Source organism: Phacochoerus africanus, chromosome 12, assembly GCF_016906955.1.
Source record: "Phacochoerus africanus isolate WHEZ1 chromosome 12, ROS_Pafr_v1, whole genome shotgun sequence".
Lineage (NCBI taxonomy): Eukaryota > Metazoa > Chordata > Mammalia > Artiodactyla > Suidae > Phacochoerus > Phacochoerus africanus.
The window spans coordinates 46,891,101-46,899,552 of record NC_062555.1 but is presented as its reverse complement, the minus strand read 5'-3'; the positions used below and the strand labels follow the sequence as shown (position 1 = coordinate 46,899,552).

At 50.3% G+C, this 8,452-nt stretch overlaps 1 long non-coding RNA gene across 1 annotated transcript; it reads left to right on the top strand.

Moving 5' to 3' along the window:
* Positions 1–6,055: 6,055 nt before the first annotated feature.
* On the top strand, positions 6,056–7,392 carry LOC125112371 (uncharacterized). The gene is made up of 3 exons (XR_007131131.1): positions 6,056–6,087; positions 6,737–6,860; positions 6,970–7,392. It is a non-coding gene; the product is annotated as an uncharacterized LOC125112371 (long non-coding RNA).
* The last annotated feature ends 1,060 nt before the right edge of the window (positions 7,393–8,452 follow it).

Genomic DNA, 8,452 nt, shown 5'->3' with positions numbered 1-8,452 from the left:
AGCAGGTTAAGCACCGCTTAGTGTCCATGAGGACTCAGGTTTGATCCCTGGCCTCGCTCAGTGGATTAAGGATCTGGTGTTGCCATGAGCTGTGGCATAGGTCGCAGATGTGGCTCGGATCGGGCGTTGCTGTGGCTGTGGTGGAGGCTGGCAGCTGGGGCGCTGAATGGACTCCTGTCCCAGGAACTCCCAGGAGCAGCCCTAGAAAGAAAGAAAAAAAAATAGAAAAAAGAAAGGAAGGAAATAAAAGAATGGGCAAATGTGGTTTTACCTGGCTGCCTGAGGAAGCGGGTCGAAATGCCAAGGAGTTAACCGCGGTTGTCCTATTGTTAATGGCACAGTCCATAATACTCTGAAAAACACTGTTTTCGGGTTTATATTTTTATGAAATTTTAATGAAGACTTTTTAATATGTAGGCTCTAAAGAAAATCCTCTTTGAATATAATGTGATTGAAATGACCAAGTTGTAAATTATGAATTTTATTTTATTTTACTTTTAATGATTTTTATTTTCTTCCATTATAGTTGGTTTATAGTTTTCTGTCCATTTCTACTGTACAGCAAAGTGACCCTGTCACACATACATGTATACAGTCTTTTTCTCCCATTGTCCTCCATCCTCTCCCATCACAAGTGACTAGATAGAGTGCCCTGTGCTGTACAGCAGTAAATTCTGAATTTGAAACAAGGACACTTCTGGCCTCTAAGGAATGCTCCAGAATACCCCTTGATCCAGAAAAAAAAAAAAAGAAAAGAAAAAAAAAGTGTTTTTATGGACTTCAGATGTTTCTTTCATCTCCCTTCTTCGCAACCTCCAGGCTCAAAACCTCCTCTGGCCTGTGCTTCTCCTCCCGGCTCCAAGGGGCTGAGAAATACAGTCATAACAAGATCTTAACTGTTGCCCAAGGCCCAGCTGTGCTGACCTAGGGGTGGGCTTTTCCTGGGTTGGGATCCTTGTCTTTCAGAAGGCCCCCAGCTGTCACTTCAGGGGTCCTTCTCTTTGCCATGAGCCACCTTCTCTCCCTCCTTCCTTAATGTTGTGTCCTAAGGGAAACACATCTTAAAATATCTTTCTCCTCCCCCTACCCTAGCGCGTGGCGGGCAAGGACAGGGAAGTAGATCCGGGGTCAGAGGGCTGGGATTGGATCTGCCAATTTCTAGCCAATTATTGAACCTCCCCAGGCATCTGCAACCTTGACCTGCAAAATGGGACCGCAGGGGGCCCTATCAGATCACAGTAAAACCTGCTGATGGGTGTGAGGTGTCAGGCACCAGGGACCGGCAAGCTGTGTGTGTCCCCCCACCTTTCCCGTTTCTACTGGCAGGTGACTACGCTGTCATCTGGGTTTCTAGAGGCCATTCGGCTTACACTCTTGTATGATCGAGGATGGTCCCTGTGGGCAGAAACCCCTTCTCTTGTGACCTTCTGTCATCTCCCCCCACCCCTTCCCGGGGCCTGAGCACCCTGAGGCTTTACAGGGACCTTTAGCATCTCACCTCTGCCCCAGAGGGAGGCCTGCTGCTTAAGGTCACCAAATGTGCTGAGCGTTCAGATGTGGTGACCAAAGCCACCCACTGGATCAATCACTTTGCGGATTCGAGTGTATTCACGGTCTCTCCTACCCTTTTATTCTTTTCCTTTGTTTTTTTGTTTTTTCAGTTCTACATCCTCAGCATATGGAAATTCCCAGGCTATGGGTCAAATAGGAGCTGCAGCTGCCAACCTATACCACAACCACAGCAACACGGGATTCCAGCCAGGTCTGTGACCTACACCACGGCTCATGGCAACACCGGATCCTTAACCCACTGAGTGAGGCCAGGGATCGAACCCACGTCCTCCTGGATACCAGTCAGATTCGTTACCACTGAGCCACCAGGGGAACTCCTACCATTTTTTTCTATAAGGTAATTTGTCTGTGGGCCATTTCATGCCCTTTGGAGGAGAATGAGACTGATGAGCCCGCTGTGGCTATGGGATAAATAGATCTTGTAAAGCCAGATATGGGCAATATGGGTTTTTCCCCTCCAAGTTATTAGAATATGTTCCCTCAGCACATCTGGGCTCTTGTCTCCAGCAACACATTAAATGAGCAGCATCCATTTAGAATGGATCAGCAATGAGGTCCTACTGTACAATACAGGGAACTATTCCAATCTCTTGGGGTAGAACATGATGGAAGATGATATGAGAAAAAGAATGTGTATATATGACTGGGTCACTATGCTGTACAGCAGAAATTGACACAACACTATAAATCAACTGCACTCTAATAAAAGAAAGAAAGAAACCTGCTATAGGGAGTTCCTCGGTGGGCTAGTGGTTAGGACTTGGCGCTCTCACCACTGCAGCCCGGGTTCAATCTCTGGCCTGAGAACTGAGATCTCACATCAAACCGCTGCATGCTGCAGCCAAAAAAAAAAAGAAAGAAAAGAAAAGAAAAGAAAAAACCTGCTATAAAATAGTCCTGCTTGGCCCCCAAACAAGCCCCTCTGTAGCTCATTCTGTTTGCTACAAAGACCAGAGCCCCAGGAGGAGGTGCCATGGGTGGCGCCACTCTCTGGTGGGCTACCCATCTGGCTCCACACCCAGTGGGTGTCCCTCTGGGGGTGGTGAGCTTGGCCTCTGACCCCCTGTGCGGATGTCCCGTCCTTCCACCTGCCAGTATCCCTGGATTCTGCACTAAGTTGTCGGTTGCACTGGCCAGAGAGTCACGTGCTTTCCTTTGCTTTGAAATGAAAGGATGCAAAAGGACACACAGGGACAGAATCACACATCTTCATATTGGGAAAAAAAAACTCTGGGACCTGAAGTGTTCAGACCTGAGGTACCCCCTTAATGATGATTCAGGAAGCTCACTTTGTAACTCCCAGGCCTTTGCAGCTTTTGCTACAATCTTGTCCTCAGGATCCAAGGCCACAGAGGCACCCCGTAAGCAGGAATATTCTGTCTTTGGCGGGGGTGCCCGAAGGCCCCCTTCCCCTTGCACTGCATGCTCCACCATCACAGCTCCCTGGTCAACAGGTGACATTTGGGCAGAGACTTGAAGGAGGAGAGACTTGCAGGTATCTGGAGACAGCTTTGCAGGGGAAAGGAGCAGCCAGTGCAAAGGTTGCAAGGGGAGTGGCTGGCGGGGCAGTGGGACCCCATCATAGGTGCCTGAGGACCACAGCAGTGCCACCTGCTTCTCCTTGGAGGTAGAGAGGGGGTGGGATCACTGGGGGCTTTGAAGCAGAAGGGAGGGTGATGCTCTGATTATGTGGGTCCCGTGTGTCCATCCACACACACCGGGGTGAGCACACCCAGGTCTCAACGCCATTCAGCCTGAGAGTTGCAGGACTGCCATCCAGCAGATGTGGCAGCCAAGCCGGCCTGCCAGGGAATGCAGTGGCCAAGGTCACTATCTGGGCACTTAGACAAGGGCAGGACTTAGGGCACAGATGAGATAGGGTTGATGGCAGAGAGTCCAAGGCATAGATCAACTTCCAAAGTGCACACAGGCCAGGCCGGAGCCCCAGGTACCCAGCGGTTCATGCAGGGAGGCCCTGGCTGCCCTCAGAGCTGGACCCCCTGGCAGGGGGTGCCTCTGCCCTCCACTCTCCCACACACTGTGTCTAGCCCAGAGTTGTTTTTTGTTTGTTTGTTTGTTTGTTTTTTGTCTTTTTGCCTTTTCTAGGGCTGCTCCCACTGCATATAGCAGTTCCCAGGCTAGGGGTCCAATCGGAGCTGTAGACGCCGGCCTACGCCAGAGCCACAGCAATGCCAGATACGAGCCTGTCTGCGACCCACACCACAGCTCATGGCAACGCCGGATCCTTAACCCACTGAGCAAGGCCAGGGATCAAACCCACAACCTCGTGGTTCCTAGTCGGATTTGTTAACCACTGAGCCACAATGGGAACTCCTAGCCCAGACTTGTAACTCATAAACGGCACCATTGACAAGCATGGCCATAAAACTTCATTGTTCCTGATGGCAGTAGTTGTTTTGTTAACCTTTGGCTTCCTTTTATCCTGGTGCTTTTATGCATCTGGTTCTGGTAAAATCAAAAGATTCACTCCATTTACAACTGCACTTCCTGTTCTGGCCTGGGCTTCCCTGCCCAGCCCCCACGGAGGCAGGCATGACAGAGCCCTTCCCTGAGAGACCCTCCTGGGGTAGGACAGCACCAGCGGTGTCCCCAGGCCTATCAGGGGCCGCTCCTCCCTGGGCCCGGCCACAGCGCCCCCTTGGGAATCGCTGTGAGCTGTGGTATAGCTCGCAGATGTCACAGATGGAGCTCGGATCCCTCATTGCTGTGGCTGTGGCGTAGGCTGGCAGCTCACCACAGCTCACGGCAATGCCAGATCCCCGACCCAGTGAGCGAGGCCAGGGATGGAACCTGCATCCTTGTGAAGACTAGGTGGATTCATTTCCCCTTCGCCACAGTGGGAACTCCTCCATTTCTTTCATAATCATGAGAACAGTGGATGAGACAGATGAACACATCGAAGGATCCAGGATTGAGGTGGGGGCGATTAACCATCACTGGGGGCAAGGTTCTGGATGGCTGAGGCATCCTGTGAAACCTCCACTTCTGAACCCGCCCACTATGTCTCTCTATTAAAGCATCATTTCCAGAGCAGTGGTTCTGTTAATAACCAGCTCCTTCCTTTTTTGTGGGGACCCGCTAGGTTTCAGAAAGAGAAAAGAGGGACCTCCTGTTGTGGTGCAGTGGAAACGAATCTGACTAGGAACCATGAAGTTGCAGGTTTGATCCCTGGCCTCACTCAGTGGGTTAAGGATCCAGCGTTGCTGTCAGCTGTGGTATAGGTCACAGACGCAGCTCAGATCTGGTGTAGCTGTGGTGTAGGCCGGCAGCTGCAGCTCCAATTCGACCCCTAGCCTGGGAACTTCCATATGCCACAAATGCGGCCCTAAAAAGAAAAAAAAAAAAAGTCAGGGTGAAAAATGATTTTTGTTTTCTTCCTAAGTCATTGTACTACACACTCAGGGTCATGTCCTTAGAGACTGTTACAGGAGGACTTGCTCTTATGTCTGTGCCTTGGACTGTTTGTAATAATACTGAAAGGTACCAAAGTGACAGCCCCCACGGTGGGGCCATCAGAGCATCTCCCTGGGCTTGAGAATCTGGGCAGGCCCAGGGACCAAGCACACAGAGAGGTGGCCCTTGATTGGGACCTCGTAGGAAGGCCATTGGTGGCAATTAGGACTGTGCCTGATTTCCTTCTAGTGCCAGATTGCTCAGCACCTCAGTTTGCCTGTCAGTCAAACTGGAACGTTGGAATTCCCATCATGGCTCAGCGGTAACGAACCCAACTAGTATCCATGGAGAAGCGGGTTCGATCCCTGGCCTCACTCCATGCATTAAGGATCCAGCAATGCCCTGAGCTGTGGTGTTGGTCGCAGACACAGCTTGGACCTGGCATTGCTGCAGCTGTGGTGTAGGCCAGCAGCTGTAGCTCTAATTCGACCCCTAGCCTGGGAACTTCCACAGGCCACAGATGTGGCCCTAAAAAGACAAAAACAAAAAAACAAACAAAAACCAAAAAAAAAAAAGAACCTGGAATATTTATGCCCCCCCCCCCGAGACAACTGTAAGAAGTAGTGACATTTACAACACCGCTTATGGGTCTATGTCCTGTGACCTTCTGCCCACCAGTCTCTCTTGAGCCTAGTGAGAACAAAGTGGAGACAGGAGGGCTGTTCAGCCTGGAGAAGAGTTTAAAAAAAATAAAGGACAGGAAGTTGGAGCACAAAAGTTGCCACATGCACACGGGGAAGATTTATTCCATGTGTCTTCACAGGGCAGAACTGCAGCCAGAACTGGAAATCAGATTTCTGCTTCACCTGCAAAAGAACTGGAATTCCCGTCAAGGCTCAGTGGAAACGAACCCAGCTAGTATCCATGGGGAGGCGGGTTCGATCCCTGACCTCGCTCAGTGTGTTAAAGATCCAGCAATGCCCTGAGCTGTGGTGTAGGTCGCAGATGCAGCTCGGATCTGGAGTGGCTGTGGCTGTAGCAAAGGCTGGCGGCTATAGCTCCGATTCGGGCCTCTAGCCCGGAAACCCCCATATGCCACAGGTGAGGCCCTAAAAAAGGAAAAAAAAGAAAAAAAAACAAACTTCTAGGAATTCCCATCAAGACTCAGTGGTAATGAATCCAACTAGCATCCATGATGATGTGGGTTTGATCCCTGGTCTCAATCAGTGGGATCTGGAGTTGCCACAAGCTGTGGTGTAGGTTGTAGCTCAGATCCGGTTTTGCTGTGGCTGTGGCTTAGTTCTCAGCTGCAGCTCTGACTTGACCCCTAGCCTGGGAACTCCCATATGCTGCAGGTGTGGCCGTAAAAGAAGCAAACAAACACAACCTTCCAGAAATGAAAAAGCAATCCAAATGGCTGGCCTGGAGGGCAGTACTGAGTCACCCATCACTATGACTGTTTCAGTGGGGCTGAGTGGTCACAGAGCAATTTGGGGAGAGGGATTCAGCATTAAGTTAAAGGACAGATAGCTTCTAATATTCCTCCCAACCCCACGAGCCAATGTCTCTGCCTCTTGGCCTTTCTGATTTTGGAACTGCTTGAAAATAATGCCTAATTCTGTCCCAACACCATGTCATCTAAGTCCAGCCAGAGCTGCAAGTGCCAGAAGGGTCCCCTCCCCACTCCCTACCCCCCCCCCCCAGTGGTGGAAATCTGTCTGGCTTGTGACTCTCTATCTCCTTCTTACAGGAAAAGCTCACAACAAGTCCTGCCTTCTCGGAATAAAAGTCAGAACTTGAATTCCCAGCCTTCCCTGAAGGAAGGAGAAAGTCTTGACCCTCCAAATGCTCCCAAGCAAGACCTGAATTTGGAAGTAAATAACCTAAGGGGGAGGGGGGGGTTGGAGGAAGGAAGAGGGAAGAGGAGGGGAGCAGTCTGCTAGTACCTCCCCACTTCCTTAAAAGTGTTTTCGTCCATGGCAGAGACATCCGGCTTTCAGTGGTGGCAGCTGTTTCCCAGACATTGCAAGGTCAATGGGACCGGAAGTTTCATTAGTGCAAGCAGAGGTGGCATGTGCGACCAAGCAGGTATGGGGCACTGGGTGCCTCATGCAGAGGCCACCCGCTCTATTCCTGGAGTCTGAGGCTGGGCTTTGGGAATGCTCTTGGAAGTTCAGTCCCAGCTCTTCCTCCCATCTGTCGGTGACTCTGTATGTTCTAACATCATCTAAGAGAAAGCCTAGAAGCTCACCAGACCCATTTTCTCTCCACCCTTGGGTACCCACAGAGCTAGACTGCCTTTCCCAGCCTTCCTTGCTTTTGTGTGTGGCCACATGACTGCTGCCTTCTAACTAATGGAACATGGACAGAAGTGATGCACTTCCATGCCTGGTCCCTAAAACCCCCAGAGCCATTCTCTGTGCTCTTACCTCCCAGAAGGAAGTAGAAAATCCATCCCATGGAAGACACAAGGTCCCTAGACAATGGTGGAGCCACTAGAAAAAAGCAGCTTGAGCCCTTGAATCTCCCCTGATAGGACTGTGTCTCCAAATAAGCCTCTTATTATATTAAGCCACTTTGATTTGGGTGCTGTGATAAGGTTAGCCAGTCCTGACTAATACACATAATGAATCCATTTTCTGCTGAACTAGTCAAGGTAGGTTTTATTTTTTATGACCAAGGGCTCTGAGTGTTTCACTTCCCAACCTGATCTGCCCTCAGGTGGTCTGATCTGAGAGGAGGTCTGATCAGACCAGGAGGCACTGTGTCACCTCTCCTCCTGGCAGTCCCCACCCTTCCTCAGGCCCAGGCCACATAAGTCCCTCTAAGAAAGTCAGCTTCTCCTCCTCTACAATCTTGGTGGGGCCTGTGACTTCTTGCCTAACTTTCTGCTTGATGCTGAAGAAAGGCAGGCATGTTTTTCCTGGTACCCCTGAAATCTGTATAAGGACTCCTGCCCCTCCTCTTCTTTATTATAAGGTGATCTGGTCGAAAGCATGCTTTGATTTAGCACAGAAGACAACCTTTTGCACATCTGGTCCCCCCCACCCCTTCATTCTCCCCTATCCACAGGGGTGGGCTCGTGGCAGCCATGTTTGTATCATGTGACTGACTCCTTGAAGTTGATTGGACCAGGATCTGGCACGTGACCCAAGCTGGGCCAATCTGAGACTTTGTGTCTGAAACAAGGCCCTGCAGCTCACTCCGGCTGCCCTGAGCCCATCTGTTGAATGGGACCGTCCGTCTCCTGTGCCAGGTAGACTGTGAAACAGGCCTAGAGGAAGCCAGTGGGCTAACAAAATCAAAGCAGCAAAAATAAAGAGAAGGTGAGTGAAGGAGAAAGTGGGAACTGAGCTTGGCGCGTCCTAGGTTGTGGGTCCACAAGCAAACAGTAAAATAAATTTTCTCTAGTTTGCTAGTTCAAGGTCTTTTTGAAAACTCTGAAGCCAAAATGTTGCAACTGATA